This window comes from Canis lupus, chromosome 1 (assembly GCF_048164855.1).
Source record: "Canis lupus baileyi chromosome 1, mCanLup2.hap1, whole genome shotgun sequence".
Taxonomy (NCBI): Eukaryota; Metazoa; Chordata; class Mammalia; order Carnivora; family Canidae; genus Canis; species Canis lupus.
In genome coordinates, this window is record NC_132838.1 from 97,562,122 (window position 1) to 97,575,218 (window position 13,097).

At 53.6% G+C, this 13,097-nt stretch overlaps 2 long non-coding RNA genes across 5 annotated transcripts; one reads left to right on the plus strand and one right to left on the minus strand.

Annotated features, from left to right (window-relative positions):
* Positions 1–416: 416 nt before the first annotated feature.
* Positions 417–2,996, minus strand: LOC140641436 (uncharacterized). 2 transcript variants are annotated; one of them, XR_012037933.1, is made up of 2 exons: positions 1,731–2,996; positions 417–1,624 (listed from the first exon to the last, which is right to left on the minus strand). It is a non-coding gene; the product is annotated as an uncharacterized lncRNA (long non-coding RNA). The 2 variants fall into 2 exon arrangements; XR_012037935.1 differs by having other exon boundaries at positions 1,727–2,996.
* A 3,216-nt stretch (positions 2,997–6,212) lies between these two features.
* LOC140622736 (uncharacterized) lies at positions 6,213–9,788 on the plus strand. Of its 3 annotated transcripts, none has more exons than XR_012022450.1 (3): positions 6,213–6,452; positions 8,220–8,743; positions 9,127–9,788. It is a non-coding gene; the product is annotated as an uncharacterized lncRNA (long non-coding RNA). The 3 variants fall into 3 exon arrangements; XR_012022468.1 differs by having other exon boundaries at positions 6,214–6,452; positions 8,220–8,739; XR_012022441.1 differs by having other exon boundaries at positions 6,215–6,452; positions 8,220–8,718.
* Positions 9,789–13,097: the final 3,309 nt, after the last annotated feature.

Sequence of the window (13,097 nt, forward strand, 5' to 3'; positions counted from 1 at the left end):
ACACACAGGGCCACCACGTAGGACATGCCGAGCTCAGGGGTGGCAGAGGGGCTCCCAGGGTGGGGTGTGGGCCTTCTCTCCCGGGAACAGAAGAAGCACCACGTCCTGGCAGCTCCTGACCAGGGCTTGGAAAAGCCGGGGCTCGAGCTCTATGTCCCCCACACATCATGTGATGGTGGTTCACAGAGAAGGAGGGGATCAGAGGGAGACTCATGTGCAACCCAGTTTAAAAATGTAAGAAATAAAGCGCATTTGCAATATTTCGATCTTTTGCTGATTGTGAGACTGATACATGGGTAAAAAGTATTGCAAATAAAATGAGTATCAATTGGTGTCAGAAGCCAAATATTAAATACAGGTAAGGAGTTTAAATAAATAAATAAATAAATAAATAAATAAATAAATAAATAAATAAATAAAACAATTTCTAAAACGCTTTACTGAGGCTGCAAATGTCACATCCCCAAAAGATCACAAGGAACACTCCAGAAAACAGACAAGGCGATCTGCATTCAGTTCTTCCGAGAGGAGGCAGGCAGGTCGTGGGGGGCACAGAGGAAGGCCCACTGCCCCATGGGTCTGAGGCAGCAGGGAGGGCCGGCCAGAGTATGACCCCCTGGAGATCGCCGCAGGGACGCTTCTTGATGGCAGGCACCATCTCCCCAGGGCACAGGGAGGGAAATGAGCCCACGTGCATGCTTTGCAGTTTTTGCAGGGAGCTTTGCATGCTCCCCTCCACCATCCAGGGAGGAACACCTTCTCGGACACCAGACATGGCAAGGAAACCGAGTCACACTGACAGTGGAGGGTGGGTGGGCAAGGACCCCTGTCGTCCTCGCAGCCTTCCTTCTGTAGCGAGCACCCCTGAAAACTAGCCGACAAGGAAAGACCTAGATCCTGCTTCTCCAGAAGAAACGGCAGCAAGGATCCCAGCCCACCTGTCTGTGCCCGTGACGGCGAGGCTGGAAGGGAGAGGTGCACGAGGACGTCTGCGGGAGGAGACGGTATTACAGGGAGGGAGGATTTCCTCATTCTCCCGCTTGTTCACCCTGCACCCGTGGGTCGGCCAAGCGCGGACGCCAGGACACCGCACTGCTGAAAACCCGCCCCACGGTCATGGCCCATCGGAGAAATGGGGGAAATGTCAACCCGTCAAGTAACTGATGCAAAGAAGTGTGGAGTTCCAGAGAGGATGGGAGCCAGGAGTGGGAGGGGGCTGTGTGGGGACCCAGGGTCGGGGGGTGACTGAGGCATGCCCGCGGCCACCTGCTGCCCCAGCTCCCGCCAAGCTGCAGCCGCGGGAGGGCAGGGGTGTCAGAGCGCTTGCTTAAGACCGTGGGAGTCCTCTGGAGTCCCGAGTGCGAGTGCGTGTGCCTGTGCGTGTGCAATCCCACATATCCCAGAGCTGGGTTCTCATGCTGAGATGCGTGCAGGGGTGGACCCTCCAAGGACAGTCCCCACTGCCTGCGTCCCTCCCGTCCCTTGTGACTCCAGACGCGGTGCCTTCAGCTGGCTGTGAAGGCTCATGAGAGCATTTGGGGATTCCTCCGAGGTGTGAGCTCTCTGACGGAGGGTCGACTGGCTCAGGAGGCCTTCGGGACCTGCCTCCAGCAGGTGGTTGCAACTGTGAAGTGGCGAGAGCGTGTGGAGGACCCGTCTGGTGGGTGCCGTCTCATGGGTCCCCCCCGCCATCCCCTCACAGCTCCCAACCCCCCAGGGCCCTCACACACGTGCACTGCTCTGCGCCCCTGCAGCCAGACCGGGAGGTCCTCCTGGAGCATCTGTCGTGTTCACACCACCGCTGAGAAACATCGGCCGCGTCCCCGGTGCCCGAGAGGATGATCCCACTCCCTGATCGGCAGGACTTCCTGCAAACCGTCCTCCTGGCCTTCCATGTCCCCGGTGGCCCAGCTGCTCACCGCTCTCCTGGACGCTCTGGGCTCTGAGGCTCCCTGCCCATCTGCTGCCTTCCTTCCCGTCTCTCCTGCTCATCCCGCCCCCGGCATCGCGCCCGTCCTATGCGGGTCCCAGCCGGGTGGCGCGGCCCTGCCTGTCATTCGTCGGAGGAGCACAAACTTTCCCCCGGGCCAGGCGTATCCTGCTTTGCGTTATCTCCAACCGTACAGCCACTTCCCTATCTGCTTCCTGCCCTCTCCCCAGCCAAACATCTTTCTTTCTTCTTCCTGATTTTGAAGTTTCTGGCTTCTGAACCCTTGGGTTTGCTAGAAAGCGGACTTCCAGACGGCCAGGGGGGGCGATAGTCATATCTGGAATGTCTCTGGTTCCCTTCTCTGAGGAGCTCTCCCCACATTCCGTGTGCGTGAGCTCACCAACCCCAGCGTTTCTGCACGCCAGGGGTGGAACAGGTGTTTACAGGAGAGCACCGGCCCTCGTCGTCTCGGCACCATGATGGGGTGAGTCACACGACTGAAATAGAAGCTGCTAGGGTTGCAAACTTAGTTCTGTTTCCACTGAGTTGATTGGCAAGCACTTAACTGCTTTTTTTTTTTTTTTCCACCACCACATGGACGTTTACACCACCCAGATAAGCCTGCTCCCAAATCTCCGGTGGCTCACCCACTGGCACCAGGATAAAAGCGGCGTTCTTTCCTCTAGTACAATAGGTCCCCGTGTGGTGTCCCCTTCATCTGTGACAGACCACTCTCCAGCTCCGGGAGGCCCTCGCCCCTGCCTGGAACGCTGTACTCCTGCCGAGCAGCTTGTGGGCCTCCGGGCTCACGGCTGCTGCTCCCGGACCCCTGCCCGTGCCTTGGGAGCGTTGCGAGCTTCAGTCGCTCCTCAAACCTCAGCTCAAATGCCAAGTGTGGCCTTTCTCTCTGGGCCTATGCTCCTTTACTCCTGAGATCTTGGCATGTGGTTTCCAGAAAGCTGTAATCCTTTCTTTCCATGGCTTTTGTCATTAAGCTGAGACCAGAGAACACGCTCTTCCATCTGTATTTCCAGCTTGCATCGTGTTCCACTACAGCTGTGTAACCAAGTCCTCCCAAACTCGCGGCTGCTCCCCCAGGCTGGGGCGGGTGGTTTACTGAACCGAAAATGTGGCCAGCGCTCAGCTGTGGGAGCTCCCACCAGCAGCCCCTCTGCCGGGAGAGGCCGTTGTGGGGGAGGATTTGCAGCCTGAGGACCCCATCCTTGACTCTTGGAATAGAATTTGCTGTTATGAACGTGAGCTGAGGACAAGGAGCTCCTCCGGGGATGTTCTAGCACGTTTGGCTCTGGAGAAGACGGGAGACAGGAACACGTTCCCTCACGCAGCAGGACCAGGGCCTGTGCTCACCTCTCCCGCTCACCCTGATGCCCACCACATGGTCCCAAGAGGGAACAGCGAGCGCCTGGCTGCGGACAGCCGTCCACCCCCTCTTTTCCAGGAATATTCCACAACCGGGCCCGTGTGGCAAGAGCACCTAGAGGGACACGAGGGCTGATGGAGATGGTGCTTCCCCACCATCCCTGTCCCTGGCCCGGGTCCCTCTGTCCTCCAGCCTCTGCCCTCTGCCCTCAGAAGGAAGAGCTAGGGCACGGAGGGCAGGACATTGACTCCCCTGACCTCCTACACTCACGTGTCATTAGAACTAGCGGACATGCACCCGGGACGTCTTCCCTCCACCTGCGGGCCCCAGGAAGCTCCACGCTTCTGGAACGTCTGCCGTGGAGGACGAGCTGCTCAAGCATTCTCAATCTGTGTATGTGGTAGCAGGACCATCACCCCCCGCCCGGGAGTGACCATGAGCCTCCGTCCCCGCAGACAGGTCACCCTGGATTGCACATAGTTCCCCGCGGTCTCAGTTTCTCCTCCGGGCTGGAGGGCGGCCCTGGTGCCTGGTGCAGGAGCAGCAGAGGAGGATGGCAGGCGGGCCAGCCCCCCAGTGCTCCCTGCGCCCAGCAGGTGCCTCCCGGCTCCCCTCCTGTCTCCCCTGCACCTCATGCCGCTGGATCCAGGTCGCGCGTGCTTCCCTCAGAGCCTGGACGCATCTTTCTGCAGACTTGCCTATTTCATGATAAATTATGCTCAATTTCCGTTTCCTCTTTTTCTCCGAGTACCTGCCTTCCTCCATCCCTGCAACCTGAGGTCATCCCAGCCTCTAGCTGATGGAAACTCAGCGTTGCCCTTTGTCCAACAAGCTACATCCACAAAATCTAAGAACAAAAGCTGCCTTCTGGGTGACGGGAGGTCGGTGGGGAGCCACCACTTGGCCACCGATGGCTGACTTCTGCTGGGGGGCCTCCAGGTGCCTGCGGTGGGCCCTGCTCTGGAGGACAGCGAGCACCCACAAGAGAGAGAATGCCCATTTCCAGGTTGCACATTGCTCTGGGCATCACGCGTCCAGCAGGACGGTCTGAAGCGCTGGCCCCCAGGAGGCTGGAGTGAAGAAAACAGAGACTCCCATCTGCTGGGACCTGTCCTGTGTTGTCTGGTCTCTGGTGTGAACTGGAGACCCTTCTCAGTACCTCAGCCACCCCAAAGGCAAGGAAAGGGAAGACCCAGGAGCTGGGAGCACAGGACACTGTAACCAGGGCAAGAATACCTGTGTACCCCTTGGGTGGGCCATGGGGAACCCCACCCCGGGCTTCCCAGGAATTGGGCTTTGTCCAGGATCTTCCCATCGTGAGATCCTGGGCCATCAGGTTGGATGTCCAGGCCTCCAGGCCCATCCGTGTGAGGTCCTCCTGGCTGCACAGTGGCTGCCACACTGGTCCCCATGGTGGGCAACTGCTGCTCCCGGCTCTGGCCCTCAGCTCTGACCCATTCCCTGTGTCCCAGGGACAAGCTTCACACAAGTGGTGCTCAGAGAGGCCTGAGAGGGCCTGCCCTAACAAGGTGAAGTGTGACTGGAGGGGGCCTGCCCTAACAAGGTGAAGCACACCTGAGGGGCAGCTGCTTGGGTCTTCAGCATCCTTGACCATCTTCACAAAGGAAGGAGAGGGAAGCATTGGCCAACGAGGTTCCGTTTAAAGAGCTGTTCCTATGGTTTGTAACCAGTCACTTGGGGTGGGAACAGACTTGGAAAGCTGGTCGTTGTCCGACCAGACCTCCTTGCTGATACACACCACTGGGACCCGGTCTCTCACCCTCTGCTGCTATCAGACAGCTGCCACTTGTCAAAGCATGTGGCCACCCACCTCGGGGGGTCACGTACAGTTCACATTCACCTTCATGTGGGATGGAAGGAAAAACATCACCTTCAAACCAGCCAGTGTGACCAGCACCAGCACCAGAAGGGAAGTGAGGGCCTCGCCATGCCGTGAGGACCCCGGGGTCCAGCGGGGTCCAAAGGGCAGTGGGGAGCCGGGGTGGGCTGTGACCTGGCTGGGCTGGGTGGGGGGCGGCTCCAAGAAACGCAGGCTCGTGACTTCCAAGTTCCGGTCTGTGAGTCCTGGTCCCGGCTACAGCTGACTTGGTGACATAATCTCGAATCTGGGATTTGACAGGTGACATTCTCACTCCTCCTGCTGGAAATGTGCCTCGGGGGCCTACCTTGTGTTGGCATGGCTCTTCCTCTCCCTCTCCCTCCCTTCCCTCTCTGCACTTGCTGCCTGTCCCTCGCACACTTGGGGATTAGGGCGCCCCTCCAATGTGGAGCAAAAGATCCAGAGGCATCTGAAAATTCAGGGTGAAAACAGCCTGGAGCCCAGGAGCCAGGTGGAGGGTGGGGTTCAGCAGCTAATGCAGAGCCAGCAGGAGATGAACCCTCGTGGAGGGTGTGGGGCTGCAGTGCTTCTCCTCCGGGTCGGTTCCTTGAAAAGTCATAGCATTCTCCCGAATTTCTCAGGATTCCCTGTCTTCCAGGGATCATAAATTCTGCATCTGTGTGTGCTTGTGTGTGTGTGTGTGTGTGTGTGTGTGTGTGTGTGTGTAAGGTAGAGCTCCGAGATTAGAGAAGCACACCCTGCTAAGCAAGACTGCATCACTCACCACAGGCTTCCCAGGGAAAGGACCCATCCCTTTTCCCTAAGGTGACACCCCTTTTAGAAGCGTTTCTCGGCGCTTGGACACCCACCAGCAACCAGGAAATGCCTCAGTCTCAGAAGGAAGACTCTGTGGGTACCAAAGTTTTTTTTATATTTTGACAGTTTTAAAAAAAAAAAAAAAAGAGGGAGCGGGGACAGGGACCCTAATCACAGAAGGAGCAGATTGCACCTCAGGCAGCACGTTTCTGAGCATTTGTGGTTTACAGACATGAGTAAAACAGAAACAGTTTGTCCCAGCCCATGGGGAGGTCAGCTCGGTCCACTCTCTTGTTTTGCAGACACTCTGGTTGGAGAACAAAGCCCCGCCGCTTCCCGAGAAACGCACCCTGGCCTGAAACCAAGGATGCCGTAGCTCTGCAAAGCCTGGCAGGGGAAGAAATGCCCTCGCTCCGGGTGCAAGCGCCTTCCGCGGGTTCCTGCCCCACCTCCGGCAAACGACTCTCGCTGCCCCCCGGCCTCAGGTGCTTCTCCCACAGCAGGCTGTTCCCTGAGGACACCACCCCCCCCCCAGCCCACCTCCGGGTGCGGCTGTGAATCCTCTCTGTCCTGTTCTTACCCCAGACCCCGGGGGCTGAGGCTTTCCCGGCAGGTGCTTGGCCACTGCCTGTGGATGCGGAGCCAGCCTGCGTGGCCCCCGGGCAGGCCCGTGATGCCCATGCTCCCTCTGCCCCCCTGCCCACTAAGGCCAGGCTCACAGCACAGGTGGGCTCCCAAGTGCACCTGCCGAGGGGGGCCAGTCCACGTGAGGCGTTGTGACTTCCATACCCACAGTGCAGGCAAGACTCTATGGACATCATGAGGACAGGTCACTCGCTGGCGCCTTAAGCTGTGTCCGTTCAGAGAGAAGACACTCTGACCCACGGGTTCCCTGGGGTCTGAGCAGCATGATCCACAATCCAAGACACAGGTAGGATGGGATGCTGGTGGTAAGGAACAGCCACGGCTGGCCTCGTGCCCGAGGACGTCGGCAGCACTGCCAGGACGGCACATGAAGCCACCTCGTGTGGGTACTGGGCCACTCATGTGGGCCACCACCTGCTTCTGAAACCCAAAGCTGTGCCCGGACTCTTCATTTGCCACGGGATGGCCAATGTGACTCTCTGTGCTCTGGCCTCCACCTGCCATTTACATGTACCTGCAACCAGACCCCTCAGCCCGTCTGTGCCCCAGATGCCCCAGGTCTTCCCACAGACCCTCTCCCTGCTGACCCTGCCCACCGTCTCCCATTCAGGTGTAAGCATCCCCCTGCCTTCCCACAGCTTCCGTCTGTGTGCCTCCACCATGTGGGCTCAGTCTTTCCACCCCCAATGCCAGCAGGCACAAAGGAGCCTGTCCTCTCTGTGCCCAGATGGCCTGACACCTGGCAGGTGCCCAACAAGGAAGTAACTAGACAAGACACTGCGTACGTAAGCAAGTCAGTCTTCCCTGCTGCGAAACAAAGAGGCCTGCGAAACCAGGCCACCCTCAGGCATTGTAACATCCTGTGAGGCTTCTCCCCCGAGGGGTTACACAGTCCGGGAGGGAACAGTTCTGTGATGACCAAGTCTTTACTGGCATGGGCTAGGTGACAGCACAGCATTGGGCTCGGGAAACATGAGGGTGAACGAAAGCAGGCCTGGTCTGGGGATCACGTTCTGACCACCCAGGGAGACAGGTGAGCCCTGGTAGCAGACGTGCCATTGGGGAGTCCAATGTGGAAGACAGGGTGTGATGGCGCATCATGGGGGACGGGCCATAAGGAAGAGAGAAGAAGCTGCATGAGAGAGCTCCTTGGATGAAGGCCTGGCCAGGAAGGGTTGGGGAGAGGGAGGTACCATGGAAGGCATCCAGGTCTGACCTCACAGAGCTCCACGGGCCTGGGTAGTGTGACAGGTCTGCAGGGATGCGTCTTTTCCTGGCCTATAGGCACCCTGAGTTAAGGCGTCTTAGATATGACTCTGTGCTAATGCTTTATGGATTCCAAACTCTGAGGGTGAGTCCAGCACGGTGAGGTCAAGGTGCGCATGGCCTGTAAGTTACTGGTCATCGAAGCCAAGAGGGCACAGAAATATTTGCAAGTAATTGAAACCTCAATGTAAAGTGATGTTGACAATGAAGGTGTCCATTACCTCACACAGGAGGGAAGAGAGAGCAGTTAGAGGGTTGGTCAGTCACCCTGACATCAATAACCCAGTTTTGTATTTTTCTGATTTTTTTTTTTTTTTTTTTTTTTGTATCTGCATTCTCAGCACTCTGACTGGGTTTATAGGATGCAAAGACGGCAGGACAGCAAGAATAGAGCAAGCCTCCTATCTCAGGCCAACAGCCAAAAGAGAAGAGGTCACCCCCCGCTCCCGGAACCTCAAGTTACAAGTGAAACAGTCCCCGACAGCCACCCCGCAGAGGCATCACTACCTCCCAGTGTGTAGGATCCCATCTCCTGCCAGGAGTTGGAATGGGATTGGAATGGACCTTGGACTCACGTGAGGGGCTGGGCCGGGTTGGAGCTCCAGCACCCACAACAAAGAATAAGGAATAGGGTGTTGGGGGAAAACCTAAGAGCGCGCGCCACCTTGGGAGAACGTGTGGAGCGAGTGGAAACGGTCTGAAGAAATGCCTGTGTTTCGAGGTTGGACATGGAGGGGATGGAGATGGAGGCGTGAACCCAGGGAAGATGCTCCTGGAGCTGAGGGCAGACCAGACCCCACCGAGGAGGCCGAGCCCCTTTGTGCAGAATGCGGCTGGCAGGTCAGGCAGCAGCACAGGATGGTGGGTGAGCCGAGCCACAGGTTCTGGGGGCGTGGTGAGTGCAGACACCCAGATTGGGAAGGCTGCCCAGTGTTTGGGGGGTAAACACAGGGGATGGAAGATACAGGCAAGTCTTGTGAGAAACTCTTATAACTAGGAAATGGGAATAGGCGGTAGATGTAGACTTTTGAGATTTGGCTCCTGTTTTCCTTCTGTGCCTCTTGAGCCTGTTTCATGTTTCCCTGCAAGAACCCCGCTGTATTGAGTGGTACCCAGTGGAGGGGCCAGTGATGGGCTCTACAGGAGGAGGGAGGGGGGCAGGTTGTGTGAACATGTACGAGGTGATGTGCACTAGATGATTAGGGGATAAAGGATTTACTCTCCAGTGACTTTTATCTTTCTCTAAAGGAAGGAATATGAGGAAACCAGAAGCAACTCCACACAGGTGATCTGTTTCCCAGGCTCCCAAGGGCTGTCACCCCCATTTCTCGCCATGATTCCTGAGCCATCTGATAATACGTCAGAGGAATCAGCATTTGCAAGCTGTGACATCATATGCTTTATGGGTAAAGCTGACTTTGAGAATGGGATATGTAGCTGCAGTCACATCAGTGGGCTGATTCTCAACCCAGAAATTAGTTGACTTAGGGAAGCAGTGCCGTGCAGGCAGGAGGTGCTCACACAAGACAGTCAAGGAGAGCAAGGTGGCCTACAGTCATCAGAGCAGACAGAAAGTCCTCAGTAAAGGCCAGAAACAGGGAAACTGGATCCCAAAGCTCTGAAATAATTCAGGATATATTAACTAGATTAAATCCAAGAGCACTGTGTACCCAAAATGGAACATTCATTCTTTAATCCATTACACCAACTATGCCCACCTTCACCAACAGTCCTCAATAATATGAAAAAGAATGTTTAACATTCTCCTCCCCCCAAAAAAATTTGCAAAAACATAGAAATGGCCCAAATTTAAGGAAACACTTTCTCCCATTGTCAAGTTCTGAGGGAGAGATTAAATTCTCTGGTAACTTCAGGTCCAAATACCAAAGGGAATAAAGACCAAAACCCAATTATCTTGTCCTTGTGAGTCAAAAAGTTCAAAGAAATTAAAGTGGCCCTCGTTTCCTATTCTGCTTGGTATCAGCACCATGGCTCTGGGGGTGTGGATGGTGTTCACGTGTGTGATGCCTGGGTTCTTTCTTTGGAATCGATGTAGAACTCTGAAGACCCCAGAATTTGAGTTCCCTGGTGCCAGACGTGTGACGTGGCTCCTTTTTTCTTTTAAGATTTTATTTATTTATTCATGAGAGACACACAGATAGAGGCAGAGACACAGGCAGAGGGAGAAGCAGGCCCCCTGCGGGGAGCCCGATGCAGGACTTGATCCCAGGACACCAGGATCACGACCTGAGCCAAAGGCAGATGCGCAACCACTGAGCCACCCAGACTTCCCAGACGTGGCTCCTTGTTAAAGAGGCCAAGGGTGTAGGGGACACAAAGGATGATCAAGGCCCTGGCCCCATATCCACCAGCTTTAGCAAGTCAACCAGCAACCAGCCCCCAGAGCAATAACCTCCATCTCTGCAACAATTGTGCATGTCCCAAAAGCCTGCATTTAGTCTTATCCGACTTGGCATCACCTGAATAAGTGAGTCCCAGGTAAACTTGGTTCTCACCTCTCCAGGAAGACAGTCAAGCGATGCCAGCAGCTCGATAGGCACACCCTATGAACTCAGGTGAAATTGGGAGAAATCTCATAGCAGTTAGTTTTGGCACAGAGCATTTCTATATCTGGAAAAATTAATCTGCGTGAGTGTGGAACCAGCCTCCAGATGAACTTCACCTATCCTGACTTCTGTTCTTCATACACACGGACATGGTTCCTTCCCAGAATGAGTCAGGGATGACCCATGGGACCAAGTGATGGTTAGTGACTTCTGAGTTAGGTCCTAAAGGACATTGCAACGCCTGCCTTGACCTCTTCGGTAGATTGCCCTGGGAGGGAAGCCAGCTGCCGTACCTATTAGAATGCTTTAAATAAAATTTTTTTTAAACCCTAAAAAAGTATATACCAGTGAAGATGTTGAACAGCACAACTCTCATTCACTGCTGGTAGAAGGTAACCTGAGAAGCATGGCATTGCTGGGCAAGGTTGATTTTTTATTGAGATATAATCTATATGGGATAAATGCACAAAAACAAAACTTAGGAATACAGTTTCATGAATTTTGATGATTGTGTACACCCACAGAACTACTACCCAGATCAAGTGGCAGACTGTTTCCTTCCCCCCAGAAAGTTCTCTTACCTCTTTCCCCAGTCAACATTCATCCACCCCCTCCAGTGGTCACCGTCGTTTTGAGTTCTCTACACATTGATGAGTTTGCTGGGGGTTTTTTGTTTTGTTTTGTGTTGTTTTTTGTTTTTTTGTTTGTTTGTTTGAAAGAGAACTGCGGCAGGAGAAAGACTTTTTTTTTAAAGATTTATTTATTTATTTATTTATTTATTTATTTATTTATTCATTCATTCATTCATGATAGACATAGAGAGAGAGAGAGAGGCAAAGACACAGGCAGAGGGAGAAGCAGGCTCCACAGTGGGAGCCCAATGCAGGACTCGATCCCAGGACTCCAGGATCATGCCCCTGGCCAAAGGCAGGCGCCAAACTGCTGAGCCACCCAGGGATCCCCAGGAGAAAGACTCTTAAGCAGGTTCCACACCCAGAATGAAGCCTGATGAGGGGCTCAATGTCACAACTCTGGGGGCATGACCTGAGCTGAAACCAAGAGTCAGGCACCGACTGAGCCACCCAGGAGCTCCAAGCTGACTGGTTCTTAACCTTCACATGATGGAATCATCACCCAACATCTGCTTTTTTATATTTGGCCTCTTTTCTTAACATCTGCTTCTGACACTCACAGTGCTGCTGTTGTGTGTTTTCAGTTATTTGTTCTTTTTTTCTTCTTACTTTTGTGTTGCGGTCTGTTGAATGAATGGAGATTATCTATTTTCCTGTTGCTGGTTACATAAGTTTTTCATTTTTTAGTTACAATGAACACAGTTTTGGTGAATATTGGTGAACCAGTTGTTGTGGAAATAAACTTTCTTTTATCTTAAGTATACACGGGAGTCAATTGTTTAATTTTATCGGAAACAGCCAAAGAGTTTTTCAAAGTGGGTCTAGTATTATCACTGTCCTAGAATGGGAGAACCAGTTGTTTTATATCCTCCCCAGCACTTGGTACTACAGCCTTTCACATTTCAGCCATAAGCATAAAGGTGGCCACTGTGGCTTCCTGTGCCTTTTCCTGAGATAATGATGCTGAGCACCTGTTTATGTGATTATCTTCCTTGGTGGATAACGGAGTCTTTTCCATTGTATAATTGGATCTTTTTTTTCAATTGTTGAGAAGTTGAAGTTCCCTGTCTGTCCTGGATATGATTCTTTGTTGAATTTACGGCAGGGTACAATCAAGATGTTCTTTGGGGTTGTTGATTCCTAGTCTACGGTGAAAGCAACCTACTTTGTTATTGGTTTTCTGCAACTGTCTTCATTTCTTGGCTGCACAAACAGAGCAAGTCAATATTTGGGTTTATCCAGGATTGAGGTGACCTGCCTGTCAGGTTTGATAAAAAGCAGGTCAAGGGAGCTCAGGGTATTAGCAAATATGTTACTAAAAAGAGAACCCATGGACTCTAATCGGGATACAGAGGGAAGTAAAAACAGAGAGCTGGGTGAAGGGTGACTGTCAATCCAAGGTGGCCGTAGAGGAAGAGGGGAACAGACCAAGGCATCAGGTTTGTTTCATGACTTCCAAAGATGACCAGCGACCCAGGATCCATGAACACCCCTCACGGGCAACAGTGCCACAAACACAGACAGAAAGGAGATCTCACACAATGACTTCAGGGATGGGAAGTGAGTATCAAACCAGCCTTCATGGACCAACTGCTCTGCACTGTGCAGCAAGTAGAGGGTGACCCCCGAAAGGCATTAGGGCAGCGAGGGGACAACAGGCATTTCCACAGCTGCATGTGTATGACTAACGATAGGATACCCCCATCATCCTCCTATAGGGTTTCAGTTCCAGGAACTAGGATTTGTGGCCAGAGGTGGTATCACCTGAGCACATGTTCCAATCCACTGGCTCTTTTTTCTTTTTTCTTTTTTAAGATTTTATTTCTTTATTAATGAGAGACATATAGGCAGAGGGAGAAGCAAGCTCCCTGCAGGGAGCCCGATGCAGGACTTGATCCCAGGACCCCAGGATCACGCATTGAGCCAAAAGCAGATGCTCAATCACTGAGCCCCACAGGGGCCCCTCCAGCTCTTTCGTCCCCAAGGATGACATAAAACCACATACTGTGCTGGCAAATGA